The 20,869-nt window shown below is 38.5% G+C and overlaps 1 long non-coding RNA gene across 2 annotated transcripts; it reads left to right on the top strand.

Moving 5' to 3' along the window:
- The first annotated feature begins 68 nt into the window (after positions 1–68).
- On the top strand, positions 69–17,854 carry LOC141279191 (uncharacterized). Of its 2 annotated transcripts, XR_012333113.1 has the most exons (5): positions 69–558; positions 1,631–1,999; positions 3,258–3,355; positions 11,328–11,382; positions 16,115–17,854. It is a non-coding gene; the product is annotated as an uncharacterized lncRNA (long non-coding RNA). The 2 variants fall into 2 exon arrangements; XR_012333112.1 differs by lacking the exon at positions 69–558 and having other exon boundaries at positions 591–1,999.
- Positions 17,855–20,869: the final 3,015 nt, after the last annotated feature.

The raw sequence follows: 20,869 nt of genomic DNA, 5'->3' as shown, positions 1-20,869 counted from the left end.
TCTCCGGCAGCCGCACGGGGCCTGCCGCAGCCCGGCTGGCGGGCAAGGGCGGCCCGCAGGAGAAGCAGTGAGATCGCAGAAAGGTGGGGGCGGGGGGGGCGCAGGGGGAGGCAAAGAAAGCAGGTGGGGTGGCGCGGAGTCCCCAAGACTGGATACGCTGAGAAGGGCGTCGGGACAGGAGGGAAAGCCCTACTGAGACTTCAGGAAGACTTAAACCCTGCAGCAGTTGCTTCCTGTTGCTCCGCTCTATAGTCTCCTACAGAAGATCCACGCGTCCAGGTCTCGACACTCATTTGTTGTCCAGTGCCCTAAAGGTTTTCTAACTAGACTGAGCCCTGAAACATCCTGGGTATTCCTCCTGGCTCCTCACTCCGCCACGTCCTGGCTGTGCGCGCGTCTGTGGAAGGGCGCCCTCTCTGTCCAGCCCTGGAAATAACCAGGTGCCTCACTTCCTAGGCTACCTATAGTTTTGGCTTAACAAACTTCATCTCTAATCTGATGCCTTCAAGTGACCCGCCCCCCCATGAATGGCGACCGAAGCTGGACTACCTGCACCAGGTGATGTGGTCGTCTGCAATGTGTAATCCAGGTTTAGAAGGAAGTAGAGGACCCGTCCTATGCAAAATACTTAGCAAGTACAATTTCAGCAGTTGAAAAACTGAGGGGCGGGTTGGAATCATACACAAGCTTTAAGGGGAGGTGAAGAATGATTGAAAGTACTGCACTAGACACTTTGAGTATTGTTTAAATCCCTGGGGCTTATCAAATGAGTGTGCTTCCCATGTGGATTGCGTTTGAAAATATAAGGGCAGCATTACCAATTAATAGAAAGTAGCCTAAATTTAATCCAGGTATGTAGCTTGTACATTAAAGTGAGTGGAATTATTTTTTAAAAGTTTTATTGGAGTATAGTTGATTTACAATGTTGTGTTAGTTTCAGGTGTACAGCAAAGTGAATCAGTTATACATATACATATATCCACTCTGTTTTAGATTCTTTTCCCATATAAGCCATTACAGAGTATTCAGTAGAGTTTCCTGTGCTATATAGTAGCTCCTTATTAGTTATCTATTTTATATATGGTAGTGTGTATATGTCAGTCTGAATGGGATTATTTTAAACTGAACAACACAAAAAGCCAAGAATCCAGTGCTGGTGTTATTGCTGCTGTTAGGGGCCTCTTTGAAAAGTGATTGTCATATAAATGAATTGCTTTCGAGTAAGAGATATTACTTGCTTCTTCACCTACTTTAGCTCTAAATAGCACATCTATGGAAGACCTATGGTGAAATGCTGTATGCAGTTGACTTAATCAAAGAGTCACAGTATTGGGGGTGGGATATTTGTTGGACTTTGATGCATGATAGTGACAGTCTTGAGGATCTCACCCCCACCACCACCACCTTGTATGAATCAAAACATTCCTAAGCATAAAAAGACTTTGTTCTCATTTCATTCTGGATCCAAGCAAACAAATAAATCAAAAAAAAAATGGAGATCTGGGACAAGCCTGAGCCCTTCCAGACACCCACAAAACAGATGCTTTTTTTAAAAAAAGAAAAGAAAATGCTAGAACACATTATATTTTGGCTGACTTGGCTTGCTCATTATTTGGTAACTATACCCTAGATGGTGATCTACCATTCGATCATGAGACTTGGAGCCTAAAGATCAGGGCCTGCTTCCTCAAAAGTAAGTGGAACTTCATTCCTCCCTATTTCTCAGAACCACGACAGGATTAAAAAGGGTAGTGAAAGTGAACATACTGTCAAACCAAGGCATTATGCTAATGTCAGGTATTTACCCTCCACATATTTATTTTGTCTCTTGAATACAGTAAGCAATTTCCCTGCAAGTTGGAAAGCTCTCATCTTCTAAGAAAGCAAGGTTATTAGCCCAAGAAGTCTGATACTGAATAACTTCAATATTCTAAATAAATTCAACACTTTCCTCTTAGTCTAATGGTGCATTGTCTGCTATGTTATCCACCAGCCACATGTGAGTAGTGAGCACTTGAACTGTGTCTAGTCCAAATTGACATGTGCTGTAAGTATAAAATGCATGCTGGGGCTTCCCTGGTGGCGCAGTGGTTGAGAGTCCACCTGCCGATGCAGGGGACACGGGTTCGTACCCCGGTCTGGGAAGATCCCACATGCCGCGGAGCGGCTGGGCCCGTGAGCCATGGCCGCTGAGCCTGCGCGTCCGGAGCCTGTGCTCCGCAACGGGAGAGGCCACAACAGTGAGAGGCCCGTGCAACGCAAAAAAAAAAAAAAATGCATGCTGGATTTCAAAGACTTATTACAAAATAAGAATGTAAAATATATCATTAATAATTTTATATTGCTTACATGTTGAAATGATAATATTTTGGATACATTGGGTCAAATAAAATGTTACTAAAATTAATTTCACCTCTTCCTTTTTACTTTTTAGTATAGCTATTAGAAAATTTTAAATTATATGTGTGGCTCGCATTCTATCTCTATTGGACAATGCTGGTCTAATGAATCCTCCTCAAATGGCAAAAGATCATTACCTTTGTCTTAAGCACAGTATAAAAAAGCCAAGTGTTGTTAAGTACCTTGCCAGACAACATGTGGCCAGCCAATGAAGGAAGCAGCAACTCTTGACATCTTGGTGCAAAGTTCTGTGATACAACAAAAAAAGGTTAATAAGTCAAAATCTAAATACTTAACTGGTAGGATTATATTAAACTACATCTCCAAATACCATTTCCCTCTGTCCTAAGTTCATGTCTTCTTCCAACATCAGTTCTATGGCAGCTTTGAAGTAACAAGTTAACCACTCAGCATGTATTGAGTTCCAATGGCTGGCAAAGTATATTCTTAGGCAACTATAAATATTTCTGATAGGCTTGAAGAAAAGAGCTTCACCCTTATAATGTGTCCCAATTTTTACTTAAAAGAGTATACTTTATTTGTACACACACACATAAACGCACCTATGGAAATTAATCCAGTTTTAATCCAATATCTTTAAAAATGAACTATTATTAAGAAAACACTCCTTGGAGCATAGTGAGTGACTCCTGTTACTTAATACAAGCAGCACAAATGCATTGTTCAAGATACGATATAATATAGTACATCTTTCATACTTTTGTACATAACAAAAAAATTTACATGTGAAATTTTAAAAAATTTCACTGGAAAGAAATTTACATGCAAATATGTTTCTAAAGATTTAAGGTTCCCCCCACCCTTAATCATCTATTTGTACATATTCATTACCATAGCAACATTACGTCATGACTCCTGGATTCTCATCATCAACGGAAAACAAAAACAACAAATAATTGAGGAGTTCATAACCCATCAGCAAAACAGACTTCGGGTGAGTAAATCTTACATAACCAGGGAAACAGGTATAAATTGTAAAGATTTGATGCATTTGCAGAATAACATTCCAAATGAATAAGGCAAGTAAATGTGTAATAACTGAACTTTGAAAATGACTATTGGTTGGGTGTGGTTGTTTAGGATTTTTTTTATTGTACAGGTTTCTTTTATTATTATCCTTTCCAGAATCATGAATGCCATGCATCTTAATTTCTCATTTCATCTTGGAACATGAACTTGTCATGGAACAAGCATATGGTGAGGAGGCATACTATGATAATTTGCTATATACTGTCAAGGTCTAATCTTTTCTCATTTTACTGCGTTTTTCCTTCCCTAAACTCACATTCTCTCTAAAGAAGTGCATGACACACTCATCTTCACTCATCTCATCTCTTAATCCCAGAAAGTTTTACACTGGGAAATTTTAGTTTCACTTCGGTTCTTCTTCTTCTCTTGTCTGTTGTTAATTCCATCCCATGAAAATAGTCATGTGTTTTAGGAACTTTGTTGAGATTCTACAATATATACCTTCAAAGTGTCTATACCTCATGAGACAGCTCAGGTCTCATAAAAAAGAAAAATAATGACCCCGCTCTGTGGACATGGATAATGGGGGGATATCAAACAGTTTCTTAGCTCGACTGCCACTGCTAAAAGCTTAATATCTTTGTAAAGTATTCACACTAGGTGTTTTCACCACCTTCCAAAATGACTGCACCCCCTTCACTGATTTTTGTATGCTTTTAATACTATTAATATGGTCTTTCAACAAACTCAAACTTTGTCTGTTTTCTCTTCCACTGGCTAATGTCAGTGTGCTAAGCTGATTAGGTGCATTCAATACAGGCTCTATCTATAAAAGGCAGGTCAGAGATTCAGTTCCAAGTAAGCAAGCCTCCACCACTTGGATCATTTCCTTAAAATGGGCCTGTAATTATACTCTACCAGAGTGAGGTTACAGGGAGGTAAGAGAGTTAGATGACTCAGTACAAATGCATCTCTTCCTGAGTAAATCACTCAAAAAGGACAGTTATTTTTAACCCCAGACAAATACCCTGTTTCTTTCCCCCTTATCACTTCCCTCTGTTTCATCTTTTACATCCAGTTAATCAGCAGTTTCTATGGATTCTAACTTTTATTAAAAATCTCTCAAATTTTTTCACTTCTTTCCATCTCACTGCGACCATCCTACCGCAAGTCATCATCTTCTTTTACTTGAAATGTCAAACATGCCTCCTAACTGGTCCCCCTTCCTTGAGATTCACTCCTCTCCAATCTATTCTCATGGACTCTTCAGCCAGAAGGATCTTTTTATAGCACAAATGTGTTCATGTAACAGAATGCTACCTAAGACGTATTGCTAGTTCTAACACTGGCAGTTCTGACATTGGCAACTGAAATTAACTTGGCACATAATAAGCACCCAGGGGGACTGGCCTTTGAAGTGCTCTGCCCTGTCCCCCAATGGGCACAGACAGTGCATCTGATGCCATCAACACTCTGAGGCCGGACAGTGGATGATTCCGCTAGGATCTCTCCTGCTGCTGCATCTGAACACTAGCTGTGCCTTTCTTCACCCTAACTGTAGCTTCAAGGAAGGCTTGGGAACAGAGCATCAGGTTTTTAAAAATATTTATTTATTTATTTATTTACTTTTGGCTGTAAAACATAAAATGCACAAAGTAAAAAAGATTGCCAATGACAAAAGCCCAAAAATAGTTATCAGAAGTACTCACTTTCTATCCCCTAAGAGTGAGACTCTTGTTCCTAAACTGAGACGTCAGGGATTTTTCTATAACCTAACAGGACAAGAAACCAAAAAGAACAATGATAGAAAGCATTACTGCCCAAAGCTCCAGAGGAGTAAACTTGAGAGTGATGCGAAGGATGCTGGGAGATCTCAAAAATAATCCAAACTCAATTACTTCCTGTTGGATTGTCTATGTGACCCAGTAGCTTTTACTAACCTGCTGCCAAGTAGGGTGCTTATCTTGTGATAGGACCCACATGTGTCCTGCTCTTAGAGGTTCATAATAAGTCATTATCAACCCACTCATTTCCTTTAAGGTGACTCCTACATTAGGATTACCAAACATACAGCAAACCATGACATTTTGGAAGATGAGGTACATTATTTTCTTGGTGTGCCCCTTCTCCTTATCTATTGTATAGAGATGTAAAATACACTGATACTTCTATTTATGAATTCTCTGGAAACCAGATTCTTAAGAAACTGCTGTGGTTGAGGGAAAAAGTCATCCAATACTTGGTCCATCACTGAAAAACAAGTTGGCTCACAGCTTATCTCTTCCCACTCTGGGCAAAAGGACTCCACCAGTTGAAAGTAAATTAGCCTCACTCCAAGAAAAGAGGCAAAGTAAGCCCAGCTGGTCTTTGCTATTTCTAGCCTCTCTTATTCCTCTTTTGCCCCCTCTGTCCTACACAAAGGGCTCCTAATCTCCCACCCATTCCTCCCATTCAAACAAGAAACGTTCTGAAATTGTATGGTTATTGGTTGATAAATTATATTTCAGAATGAACAAAATTCTTTCAGGCTAGTATATAGCTGTGTATTTGTATATTGTGCCTTTAAGTGTTTTTTTTTTTTTTGAAGAAAAATTTTTTCTTACATGACTTTCAGAAAACAGCAATTATTAGTGGGAAATCTGAGGGCTATGGAGAAACTTACGAGAAAGAAGAATCTAAAGATATTCCTCTAAAGAGTCCAGAACCTTGCTCAATAACTCAAGTCTAATACCTTCTGAGGTTTCAATGGAGAGAATATTGTCATGTAGGCAAGAGGTTGACGGATAAACAACTCAGTAATCAACTCTGCCACCACCACGTGGGCCCAGAGAGTGGGGACATGGGGACATAAATAGAAGAAAAATTCACGTGTAATACTACAGCTTGATGTGGAACACAACTGCTCTCTAAATTCCTAGTCCTGGAGTTGATGCAAGGCTGGAGGAGTGAAACAAACTCCACTTGAAGCTCAGATATAATAACAAGGGAAACCAAACCAGATAGGAACATACAACCAGGCAACATAGTTCATAAAGTATTATTTGTTCATGTTCTTTCCTGTGGTCTCCTAGAGAGGCGTTTCCCCCCTCAGCTCCAGACTCATTTCCCTGTGGCCTGTTCGGCAGAGGCCATCTTATTTAGGGGGAGGCTGACCCCAGAGAGCAACAGACATTCCCTCTTGCCTTTCTAAAGCCCACCTTCTAAATGTTCATTTTTTTCTGAGAATCCTCCTCTTCACCACATCATTGACTCCAGTAATATCCAACTCTTTAAAGTGAGACCACTTACTCTCCTTCCACCCACATAGGTGTGACCTTACCACTTCACAGGAGAACCATATCAGAATCCAAAGCACCAAAAGCACCAAAAGAGATACACATTCATGTGCACACACATGTGCACATTCAGGTGCACACACATGTGCACACACACAGAGTAGCAAGGACCCAATTCACTGCAGCACCGTACGTATCTCTTTGTGGATCACTGACAGTCAAGTCTGCAATCAAAAGCACCAAATATGAATTTCATTTCGCTGAAGAGGGTGGCCTGTCCCATTACCCTGCTGCAGCTATCTATTAAGAGATCAAGCTCAGACTATACCAGAGAGGCAGAGAAGTGGACAACAGGTTGTCATCTGTTTCTTCAAGGTCCTGGAAGACCTTGAAGCCATGATGTCCTTAGGATAAACAAACTGGAGAACAGGATTTTGTCGTACTCTTTCATAAATCTCAAAGGTCAAAGTATCTGATAGCACATGGCATAGAAGCAGATGGAAAACTTGCTATGCTGTATCTTGATTTAATTTAGATGGCTCCTACAAAGCCCCAAAGTTTCACTTTAGTTTTAATTTTTATGGGCAGTTAATACATCTTCAGCGTGTATATCAAAGCACTACTGCTAAGAGCCTTTTCTTCGTTCATTCCATAGATGGAGTGACAGTTATGTGATGGAAATGGTTTCTTGACACTTGAGTCAAATACACCTAGATCCCAGCATCTCCTTTGTTAACGAGTGTTAATACACCAGAAGATACATTTGGTCCTGTTATTTCCCAAAAGTGGACTTATTTTGTTGAAACCTTTGAATTATTGCCATCTCTGTCATTTGATAACTGTGTAACTATGGTCAAGTTATCCTTTGGGTCTCTGTTCTTTTCTCATGAATTCTCACTGAGCAATTGTGAGAATTACACTAGAATTAGTATCGCTTGATGATCTAAAGCCGTTCTACACTGTAAGCACTCAGTCAATGTATATGTCCATCCTCTTCTTTCCTAGTTTTTACTAAAAATTGTGTTTAAAATTGACTTCTTCCCAAAGGAAATAGGAATAGTTAGTAGCATTAATGTTTAATAATTTCCACAAGGTAAAAATCATATAACTATTTAGAGTAGCATTTTGTACCTAACTCACAAGGTGGTTCACCAATTGTTACTTAATTCACCCAATACCTGCTTTGTGCAAGGCACTAATTTCAGACACTGGGTATATAGTGTAAAAAAAAAATGTCATCTACTTTTTTGAAATTTATGTCAAACAAAAGAAAAAGATATTAAAAACTAGTTACAGAATTAATTAAATTGTGATAAGTATTAGAAAGGGCAAATATAGGGTACTCTAAAAATTACAGTGGGTTGAATCTGTCAGAAGTAGCAAGGAAAGTTTCTGTTAGGATGTGTGTTGAGCAGAGTTTGAAAGTAGAATAGAAATTAGTTAGGGGTTGAGTGCTTGCGTGTGTGTGTGTGTGTGTGTGTGTGTGTGTGTGTGTGTATGAAAGACTCAAGGCAAGTAGGCACTTGGTTTTAGAGAAATCCGAATGCTAGAGATGAGTCTGAAGATGGGCACCTTTTAGGCAACATTAAGGATTTGGATCCTAATTTTTAAAGTAATGGGGAGTCACTGGAAGTTTTCAATAAAGGGAATGGCATGATCAGACTGAAATGTTAAAATACCACTCCAGCTTCTAATGCAGAGAATGGGCTGTGCCTAGGCAAGAGTGAAATCTAGGTCACTAGCCAGGAGGATTGCTCAGTCATCTGGCTGAAAAAAGACTCTTGGCAGGAACAAATTTTGACAAAGGAAATAGAAAAAAGAGCAGTTTGTTGAAAGAGGAGGGGGAGACAGGAAAGGAGAGGAATGATTCAAGGTATCCCTCAGCGTTCTGATGCCTGCCCTGGGTGGGCCATTCACTCAGAGAGGGAACACTGAGAAGAGTCAGGTTGGATTTACATATATACACTACTATATATTAAATAGATAACCAACAAGAACCTGCTGTATAGCACAGGGACTATACTCAATATTTTGTAATAACCTATAAGGGAAAAGAATCTGAAAAAGTACATTTTATATATATATATATATATATATATATATATATATATATATGCATAACTGAATCACTTTGTTGTACATCTAAAACTAACACAACATTGTAAATCAACTATACTTAAAAAAAAGAGTCAGGTTGGATGTGTATGAATTCCACTTCAGATACTGAGTTCGAAATGATGAGACATGCGTTAGAGCTGAGGAACCAGTAGTGAGATATGTAAGTGTAGGGTTTATAAGACTGATCTTGGTGAGAAGCAAAAATTTGAGAGTTCTCTTGGTATGCAAGGCAGTGGAAAAGATTTTCTGTATACACTTTTTTCAGAACAGACACCCACTGTAGCTGTCTTAAAGTTTTTCCTGATTTTTTACAGTTTCCCAGCAGAGTTCATAATTGGTTCAACCTGACCTAAAATGTTTTCAAGAATCATGCTCTATGGCACCAAGGTTTAGACTCTTAACCAATTACTTGTTTTAATTGACTAAGAAAATTCAAAGTTCTTTCTTGAGCCAAATGTTAACTCTATGCATAAATATCAGCAATATTAGCTAACGCCTGAGCTGGTGTGTTGATCTTTTCACTGGGCTAGACTTCACATTCAGGTACTTAAGTATACACAACCGGAAGAGAACTTTGCCCCTTCAAATCTGGGTTTAAACCATGTGGCTTTATTAGATTCACAACACAAAATAGCTACAATACAGCTACTTCTCAGAAAATCCAGTCGTGAATGAAAGAAATCCATTTTTGCCTGAGAAAATATTTGTAGGGGAGGAGGGAAGCAAGATATGGTCCTCTGCTAAGTTAATCAGTAAGGAAAGTGTTTGTCATTGAAGGCATTTGTACTATTTTAATCTGCTATTTTGCCCTAACTGGGGATCATTTCCTTGAAAATGATCTTTGTCGGTTAAGGCATTAAAGAACAAACATTTGCAAGGTCTTAAAGCTCTGCCTCTTTTTAGGCATGAAGTGATAGAAAAGGAAGAAGGAGGAAAACTTAAATTTTTAATTTATATTCCTCAGTGTTCCATAAAGAATTTCAGACGCTTTACAAGAATTCATGGAATGGAGACACTGCTTTAGGAAAGATCCCTTGTGTTCTCCCTACTTGCTGCAAGTAATAAATCCTTCTCCCGCCAAAAACAAAAATTCATGGAATGAAATATATATATTTATTTACACACACACACAAAACAAGGGAAAATACAAATCAGAGTAGATGACTATAACTGAGGGTGAGATAAAATTCAAGTATGCAAGCCAAAGACCCCTCCAAAAGTACTAAAGTTGGATTGCAGATTCGAGTCTGAAATTTTGGCTTTTGCGTAAAGGGATACATCATTACTTTCTTTATTATGCATAAGGAAGGTATATTCTCTCTTCTAAAAGTAATTTGTTGGTTGAGGTTTCGTTTAGAAGACACTGGAGGTATTTTTAAACATTTTAAATATTTAAAATATTTGAGTATATTTAAAATATACTCAAAAATATTCCTAAAGCAAATGCAGTCGTAGATTTTATACATCTATTTCTGGCAGTATTCTTCAATTCAAGACTAGGGCATTATTCCAAAAACAACTCAATAACAGCAATTCTGTGAGATGACAGAAGTGGAGAGAAGACGGTCAATGTGGCCCAAATATGTGGTTCTATGATGGCCTAACTTACTCCACAGCTAAAATCTGACAGAGCTAGATGACTGACTCTTTACTGTTTTAGACGAGGTATCCTAAGGGAATCCGCTTAAAGCTATCGATCTCCAGAAAAACAAACATTGCACACACACGCACACAATGTATAAATTCAGAAGGTTCACTAATCTTTTAGAGCTCAGGTTGGAATATGGAATCTTAAGTGCCTATAAAAAAATTCTATAAAAAAATTAGAGGTATTATGAAGGAGTGTTTAAGATTATATGCACTGGCACCACACGGACCTCAGTTTGATTCCAGGCTCTGCCACTTGCTAGCCGTAGAGCTTTAAGCAAGCTATTTAAGTTCTCTAAGCCTCAGTTTTCTCATCTATAAAATGGGGTCCATAATATTACTTAATTCATAGGGTAAATGTGAGGATATAATGAGGTAATGCATATAAAGGGCTTAGCACAATGTCCTTACCACAGTAAGGACTTAATTAATGGTAACTATTAGTTATTATTAGCTTAATTAATAATTGAAGGTATTATTACTTGTTACATTGTTTATATTTCCCTAGACGACCAAGAACATGAGAGAAGTGGCGATCAAACAACAAAAAACTATGCTTATATGTAAATGTAAACAATTTCTCTAGGAAGGGTATATAAAATCTTTTGTCAGATTTTCAGTGAAGTCCATGGGTGGAAAACGTAAAGACCACGGAAAAAAAACAAACACGTGTTGGCTCTGTTCTCTGTGAAAGTACTGATTCACAGCCATGGTTCCGCACTCAACATTTTGAGAGGACACTCACCAGCTCAGGGCAAATATTTATCTCATATGTTGATTCTCTGTGAGACAATAGTGGCCTCATGGGTCACTAAATGTCACTAAGCTCTTTTAGTGATCTGATTCTATTTCGGGACACTCCATCATTGACCTTAACTCTCCTGACCCATCTCTTAGATTCTTGGATGTATCAAAGATACATTAACCTAAGAAGCGAGAGAAAACCTCCCAGGTAAGTTACTGAGCTATGCAAAATTACTTTAAAATCTCTCCCAAAATGCCAGCAGTCATCACTGCTTCCCTGTTTTTGGCTGTTTCCTCCTTTTCCATTTTCTCAGTTATTTCACCCAATGCCGCTACTGTTCTTTTTTTTTTTTGTCTAACCCAGACCCCCCATTTTTATCCTTTTTAAAGCTAACGTTTCCAATAAGAATATTCTTTTTTGGTTGACCAAACAATCGGGGTACATCTCTAAATCTTAACTCTTCTCCACAGTGTTTATTGCATCATGCTCAAAGGTTTGTTGCTAGACATAAAACATGATTTATATTATCCTTTTCCCAATTCAGAACCATTCTGAACACTTGTGTCTCCTTTCACACAACCAAGAATTCACTATATTGACATGAAAATTTAAAAGCTTTAAGAATTGGAAACCTTCCAGAAGCCTTGCAAAATTAAGGTTAAAGATGAGACCTGTGCATCTGGGGAGCAATGAGCTTTGTTTTCTGAAGCTCTGCCGTGATAATATGTTTATACATTATGCGACTCAAATAAAAGCCATCTGCAGCTCTTGCCTTTCCTATTTTATCTTGGTTTTAGTATCACGATTTCTGCTTTCTGAATTTTTTATCTCAAGGAATTATTTAATATTAGGACAATATCCTCACTGCAAACAAATCAGGCCCCTTATGAGTATCTACGATAAAGAAAAGATGCATATAGTGCTTACTATATGCTAGGGGCGTGCTCTGAGCCTGTCATACATTATATCATATTATTTTTATCACACTCTTGTGAAGACAGCTGCCTTTCACATTCTATAGGTGAGAGGGACTAAGACACAGTGTTTAAGTGACTTCCTTGCTCATTGAATGTAAAGTTTTGATTTTTTAACTCAAGTTTGTCTGACTCTAAAGCCCTTGTTTCTCTGACTAATCAAGAGGGATCCAATTAATTTCATCAGAAACAACAAAAGGACTTTATGAAATTACGTATTTTTGAGCCCCTGAAGCTTCTAATTCAGTAGATCTAGGTAGAACTTGGAAAACTGGTAAGGACTTGATCAATCGTATCTGTTGTTAGTTATTAGTTATGCTGTTTCGGTTTTTCTAATAAGACCAAGAACATTAGAGAAGGGAGTATTAATATTCAAAGCACTGTGTGAATATGTAAATGTGCATCTCTCTGGGAAGTGTTCCATAACCTTGATCAGATTCTCAATGAGGCCCTTGAACCAAGAAAGTTAAGAACCACTGGATAGAGGCAAACACAAGCGAGTTTGTTCCATTTTTTTAAATGAGGGTTTCTATTCACACCTGAGTACGTTTTATTCACCTTTTAAGAATACCAGCGTGCTCAGGGCAGGCGTGTTTATTTCATACGGTGTTACTCTAAACTCTATAGGTCACAAAATATCTCAAAGCTTTTTTATTGCTCAAATTAAAAATACGTTGGACCATTCCACCTTTCATACTAACACCTCTTCATCTATCCCACAAGTCCTTGGAATTTCTCAAGTCCATGTGATTCAGCTTCATAGCCAGGTTTGGGAACAACTATTATTTCCTGAGACTCTTGGTGTAACACTAATCCTATTTATTAACTAAAACCTCTTATTAACTAGCACCAGTTGGTGGCCTGAAATAATAAAAGTTTCCCTAAATACGTATCGTATTTGCATAGATACTAGAGCAGTTTTTAAATGGTATGTATCTTATTACCACAGCTAAATTCATGCTAGTTATTACTTCTGCACACCTTTATCCTCCAAGCTGTTCATGAACATGAATGCCTGATCATTAGGAATGCCATCGTGGTGTGAGGAAACACTCATCATCCTAGCACTAGGATCTATTCTTCGAATTGATTTCTAGAGGTGATGCAGCACACACCTTTGGTTACTGCCCCATTGCTCATTATCCCCTTCCTTCTGATTTGTTGGTTGCAATGTGTCCAGCCCTGTGGACTAAATTATCATTGGCCTAAGTCACTCCCCTTTGTCCTGTGGTAGGAATATGACACAGTTCTTACTCATTAACAAAAGAATTGGAGGTGGGCAGTCTCAGCATTGGTTTGGTAGATCACATTGTCATAAAGAACCAACGTACCATGCCAGCCTCAACTCTGCACAGGTAACATATATCCCTTTTTTTTAAAGGATTTAGGTTCCTACGATATACTGATCTAAATCTATAGTTAAGCATTATTGTTTTCAATAAAAACACAATGATTTCTGTCAACTTCAATATTGGGATTATCAAAAACCTTTTGATGCTATATATTAAAACAGATTAATTTTACAATAATATATATTAAAAACATATCCATTAAAACCATCTGTTAAAAACTGATTATTTGATTATATATATGATCAAACTAATCAGTTTCCAGTGAGCATGGCTAACATTAAATAATGTCTTGAAGCCTTGATAGAGGATATTGTAGGCAAGGCAAGAAAATGGATGCCAGACATTACATTGAATAGAACATTCTATACAAAGCTGAACTGATGAGCAATTGGTTGTCCCACTGCAATGGTAAAATATTTTTGGTTTCTTTAGATTAGTGAGAATCCTGTAGAATTGATTTAAAAACAAGAACTTGAACATTATGTAATGCTACAGACAATGTTTAAAAGAATAATTTATTGACACTATTCACTATGATTATGGCTCAAATGATTGTCATGATTTTATCAAGGACTCCCAAATGCTCGCCATTTTACAAGCACGTTGTCATTGAGAGGACACAGCCAGACATGTTTCCCTCCAACTCACCTTGGATGATTATTTTTAAACCACCGAAGCAAACTTGACTTGAAATGTATTCAGTGGCTTATCTAAATGTTTTGCAGAATGTATTACATGTGAGAAAAAGAATTTGTCTATTCATCTAGTCCAAATTTCTGTCATTGTTCTCATTTTGTTTTGTTTTTGCTTAAGAATGCTTTCCCTTTACCTTGCACGCACTTTTAAAGGCTCCAGCAAAAAGCCCTCATTGCTTAGCCCTCTTGCTAAGTATTAGGTGTTTGGGGGGCAAGGCCAGTGCCAAAACTGGTAAACATGTAGTCTGCCATAGTAGAGGATTAATTAAACTGTTAACGTAACTGGAATGAAAGTCAGAAAACTTGGGTTCTTCTTCTGGTTCTTTCACTAACTACTATGTATTTTAGGGGCAAACTACAACAAGTAACATGTAGTTAGTGCTTGAAACATGATAAGAATTTTACCAAGCGTAAAAAAAGGGGTTTTCTCATTGAAACAACATATTATCCCTCTTAAGGACTTAATATTATTGGCCTCATCCTCGCATCAAAAAAAGTGAAGCTCAGAATTTACAGTTAAGTTCCCATAGCTAGGAAGTGGTGAACCAGGATTTGAACCCTGACAGTATGATTCCAGAAATTAAGCTTAACCACATAGGCTTCTCTCCTCTCCTAACCTCATTTTCCTCTTGTGTATAATTACAAGAGAAATATATTAATAAGATAATTTCTAAGGCGCTTCTACGCTTCAACATTTTTTAACATCTATGTTTAAGCAAGATAAGATTCAGCAAGAAAGATAAGTCTCCAATACAAATATATATAATATAAGGCTATCCATAATAAAAATGGCTAAGTTCAATTTAATAAACATTAATTCAGCACTACAGATATATCAGATGTAGTTTAGTTATGTAATTGATGATACATTGTGTGTTTATACATATATGAATAAAATATTCAAGATGGGAAAGCTTCAAGTTTGGGAAAGAAATGTCAAGTGTAAGCTGATGGTTTTAATAATATGAAACAAATACTATGATGGAGATATTCTTAGGACACTCATATGAGGAAGCACAAGGCACTTAACCCATCCTGAAATAAAGAGGGAGGGAGAAGAAGTCAGAAAAATCCTCCTCTGGAAGAAGATGTCCAAGCTGAGCCCTACCCAGGGAGTAGAGTCAGCCAGAAAGGGAGGGCGTAAGGGATGGAAAGTGCAGGAGCAAAGCCACAGAGCAGTGAAACAGAACGACACATATGGGAAGCAACAAATACTTTGTTACTGGAGATTCACATATGAGGCAGGATATAGTAGATGATGAGACCAGAGAAGAAGGTGAGGCCACATCATGGAGCTATTCAAATATTATTTTTAAAAGCACAGATCCTCACCAATTGGTCATGGTCAGCAAAGAAACTGCACATGTACCGCATTTCTCCCTGTCTATGCCCAAGGTAGACATCACTAACAGATCATCAATCTCCCCACTGAACCTGGTCACACTCAGACAGTTCTCCTCAAATCAGTGCCCTGGGCAACTACCATTAATAGATTGCGATTTGCATTCAAGATGGGTTTCATCTGCTATTCCAATTGTAGCTGATAGGCAGCTATTCAAAAGCTCTTGTTGGGCAAGCTGTATACAGTTAATAGAGGAACTTGTTAAAAATGTAATTACAAGTTTAGTACACTGAATGGGGCCTGATAGTCTGGACTTTTAATAACTTCCATAGAGAATCCTTTTGCACTGCCATGTTTGGGAACCCATGATGCAGAGCATTCAGGACAAAAAGAATGACATGAATCCAGAGTTGCAAAGTGGTGGCCCACAAGCTAAATTTGGTTTTCATATGTTTTACAGGGCTGGCTAAGTGATTTTTACACATTATATTTTGTATTTATAGTTTATATTTCCCAATATTTAATAACCACATAAACTCAGAATTTTTTTTTTTTTGGCTTCTCCTTAAAAACTAGAAAATCTGCAGCACTGGACTTCCATTCCAACATGATAATAACCAGCTGGAACTGAACGAAGCTGCCTCTTTGGATGGGGCGTGCACTTACTATTTTGTCACAGTCCTCTTCATTCCCTGCTGCTACAGATGAATATCACTGCTGTTTACCATGGTGTTTTCACTCTTGCTTTGCTTATGCAGATAGTGTGTACAGACAAGAGGAAAGTGAAATATTTTTTGGACCTCTGTCTTTGTCAAAAGCAGGAAAACAAATGACAGACCAAAAAGGCCATTCTTAGAGGGAGAAAATTCATGAATATGAGGGCATCAAGCTTTTTCTCATGAAATTTCAAGAAAAATTATGTTCTTATGTAATGGCTTTGCCAAACAACTGTAAGTCAGTTTCACAATTTTAATGATACCAGGGAAATTTCATCCTGCCACCGTTTTTCTTATATGTTAAAGAGCAAAAGTTCAGTAGGATTGCAGCAGAGAAAGAAAGCCCATCCCAGAATGTGACACTACTTGCTGCAGTGCAGAATTTAGTATGATGGGGCTGGGTTCAGTTTGTCAGCAAAATCACCTCATTATAACCGGCACCAGCTCTAACAAGGACTTCGGCCTTATCTTAAAACATGTGCTGCTGGCAAACCAGTCCTAAATTTAGTGGTTTGTGAGCAATCCTGCTATACACCCTGCTTATTTGTGATCTCATAATTGGTTTTCCAACTGTATTCTGAAACTATAAATCATCTTAGGTGAGATTTTAGAAGAAACTATTCCATTAAACTTTGCAGCAAGCAGTACTGTATAAGGATAACCATGATGTCATTTTTGTTAAGTTTCAGATACACAAGTACTTGAATACATTCTAGTCATAAACCTTTAAACCACAGAGAGATATAGAGAATAAAAAGTGAAAATCTCCCATACTCTCTCCCCTACCTCTCCACCTCCCTCTCCTCAGAGGATCCCACTTTCCTTAACAGAAGCACTCTAAACTAACCTTTACGTATGACTTTTCCAGACATTCTTCTACATAGCTATATACACTATATATACTTTTGTCTGGAGGATTTCTTATCACTTCTGGAATCACACTATACATTTTGTTCTGCAACTTGCATTTTCATACAGCAGTATGTTTGGGAAACCGTTCCTTATTAGAATTTACCACATGATTTTTAACCATTGTATAGCATTCCATATCAACCATTCTTCTGTTGATGGATATTTAAATTGTTTCTATATTTTTTATGATGTGGCAATTAATTCTCTTAATCCTATATCTTAGTACACACATGTATGTACAAAAGATGTCTAGAAGTGGCATTTGCCAATTCAAAGTGAATGTATAATTTTTTAGGTACTCCCAAACTATATTCTACCTGCAATATACCTATATGCTCTTGGCTATTACAAATATTTTAAATGTTTGTCTATCTAAGGGCAAAAATATATCTCTGTTTGAATTTGCATTTGAACATTTTTCACATGTTTATTAATCATTTGTAATTTCTTGAATTTCTATTAGGTTGTTTTTTCCCATCTTAATTGGCATGAAATTTTTAGATATTAAGGCTGATATCATTTTATGCCCATATGTTGCAAAAAATTTCTGTCAGGTTGACAATTGTCTTTTGACTTTAATTTTGACATCTATTGCACAGAAATTCTGAACTTTTAAATACTAAAATCAGTTGATGCTTTCCTTTATAACTTCTGAATTTTGTGAATCCCAGGAAAGTTTTACCTCTTTCAGGGTTATAAATATACTATTCTTCTCTATTTTCTCTTTTTTTTTTTGGTTGCCCTGGGTCTTCATTGTGACATGAGGGCTTCTGTCTAGTTTCAGCATGAGGGCTTCTCTAGTTGTGGTGCACGGGCTCAGTAGTTGTGGCGCATGGGCTTCTCTCTAGTTGCAGTGTGCAGGCTTAGTTGCCCCACTGCATGTGGGATCTTAGTTCCCTGACCAGGAGTCGAACCCATGTCCCCTGCATTGGAGGGCGATTCTTAACCACTGGACCAGCAGGGAAGTCCCTCTTCTCTATTTTCTATACCGGTTACTCACCAGGCCTACTGGCCTGGGTTTGAATCTCATAATTAGATGAATGTGGGTCTTCAGCCTTCTTGAAAAGCTTGGTGGGCAGGCCAGGTTCTTCAGGGCCCATGTGGCAATGTGCAGTCAACAATTTTCCATATAATCCAGCTCTAAAATCGTGTGGCTCTGGGAGTGTGGCACGTTTAGAGACACTACCTTAAACAATGACATTCCCACTATGTTTACCTTTGGCATCACTTGGGCTCTCTCTAGATCAGCAGAGGAAGCTATCACAATTGGGGTTCTACCCAGCAAACTGACTTTAATGATAATAACAATAATAACATTATTATTAATTATTAATAATCACATTAATATGTTGATGATGATAATCATTCCAAATATTGCCAGTTAGGTGTATCAGGATGACATGTATCATCTCATTTAATATTCCCAGTAATCTTATGATGTAAGTCTTATTACTGCTATGACCTTCAGCAACTACTCACATTTTCTGGAGATGCCACAGCTAGTAAATAGCAGAACCAGATTTCAAATCAAAACCTGTCTGATTCCAGAAGCTATAATTATAGCCAAGAAATTATCCTGCCTCATATCAGATGGTTCATGAAATAACCCCTATGAGAATATCCAGAAAACAACTGAAGGACACTAACACAGTGGCTGAGGTCCTCAAATCTAGATAAGTAGGGGTTTGTGTCATGTACGTTGGGCATTAAATCAGTATGAGTAAATTTGAAACTTGATATGGATTTCTGGATGGACATAAGATCTAAATGTGAAAAAATATTAATCTGTAGAAGTGCTAAAAAGATCAAGTGATTTTGTTAAACAACTTGGAACATGACATGAACTTTCTAATTATCAAACAAAACTCAGGCAGTCACTGTGCAGTCTCTCGGGCCATAGGGGCAGGAACATGTCTCCACCCTGGCTGACCAAAGACGGACAACGGGAGTGGCTGGGAAGTCCAAGATCAAGGTGCTGGCAGATGGCAGATTCGGTGTCTGGCCGCGCCACGCAGCATGCGGGATCTTAGTTCCCCAACCAGGGATCGAATCCGTGCCCCCTGCACTGGGAGCACCCAGTCTTAACCACTGGACTGCCAGGGAAGTCCCTATTTTAGCTTATTAAAAAATATATCTTGGATGCTACACCAGCTCGCCAGACGCACGAAATTCGAATTTCGGCATGCCGTGCTGCCAGCCGCAGGTGAAGGGCCGTATGCCTGTTACGCTGGAACTACGCTACAGGATTTGTGGACTTCTACAAAGGCACTCTCATCCTTCGGTCTAACTCTGTGTTCTCCAGGGACTCCCAGACCACGCTGAAGGATGAGAGCCAGTTTACCAGGCACTGCAGGGTCCACAGCCAGGACCAAGGACAGAAAGGCTGGAGAAAAGAAAGATTCCCAAAGATATCCATCCTCTGTGTCCTCTGTTAGGTCTGAGATATGTTCCTTTCAGTCAACACCAGTGTGGATGTATCTTGTCACTATAGAAACCATTTGCTTTCAGATCTTAGTTCCCTAACGGGGGATTGAACCTGGGCCATGGTGGTGAAAGAGCTGAGTCTTGACCACCAGACTAACATGAAGTTCCCAAGCTGTGTGGCTGATAGGGACTTAGTGCTCTGGGCAGGTGTCACGCCAGTGCCTCTGAAGTGGGAGAGCCAAGTTTAGGACGTTGGTCCACCAGAGACCTCACGACTCAACATAATATCAAACAGTAAAAGCTCTCCCAGAGATCTCCATCTCAACACTAAGACCCAGCTCCACTCAACGACCAACAAGCTACAGTGCTGGACACCCTATGCTAAACAACTAGCAAAACAGGAACACAGCCCCACCCATTAGCAGAGAGGCTGCCTGAAATCATAAAAAGGTCACAGACACCCCAAAACACACCACAGGATGCAGTCCTGGCCACCAGAAAAACAAGATCCAACGTCATCCACCAGAACACAGGCATTAGTCCCCTCCAACAGGAAGCTTACACAACCCACTGAACCAAACTTAGCCACTGGAGACAGACACCAAAACAATGGGAATTACGAACCTGCAGCCAGCGAAAAGGAGACCCCCAAACACAGTAAGTTAAGCAAAATGAGAAGACAGAGAAGCACACAGCAGATGAAGGAGCAAGGTAAAAACCCACCAGACCAAACAAATAAAGAGGAAATAGGCAGTCTACCTGAAAAAGAATTCAGAGTAATGATAGTAAAGATGATCCACAATCTTGGAAATAGAACAGACAAAATGCAAGAAATGATTAACAAGGGCCTAGAAGAACTAAAGAGCAAACAAACAATAATGAACAACACAATAAATGAAATTTAAAATTCTCTACAAGGAATCAATAGCAGAATAATTGAGAAAGAAGAATGGATAAGTGACTTGCAAGATAAAATAGTAGAAATAACTACTACAGAGCAGAATAAAGAAAAAAGAATGAAAAGAACTGAGGACAGTCTCAGAGACCCCTGGAACAACATTAAATGCCCAAACATTCGAATTATAGGGGTCCCAGAAGAGAAAGAGAAACGAAAAGGGAGTAAGAAAATATTTGAAGAGATTATACTTGAAAACTTCCCTAATATGGGAAAGGAAACAGTTAATCAAGTCCAGGAGGCGCAGAGAGTCCCATACAGGATAAATCCAAAGAGAAACATACCAAGACACATATTAATCAAACTACCAAAAATTAAATACAA

The sequence above is a fragment of the Tursiops truncatus genome, chromosome 7, assembly GCF_011762595.2.
Source record: "Tursiops truncatus isolate mTurTru1 chromosome 7, mTurTru1.mat.Y, whole genome shotgun sequence".
NCBI classification, from domain to species: Eukaryota; Metazoa; Chordata; class Mammalia; order Artiodactyla; family Delphinidae; genus Tursiops; species Tursiops truncatus.
The sequence above is the reverse complement of the archived record's forward strand: the minus strand, read 5'-3'. Positions and strand labels throughout refer to the sequence as shown.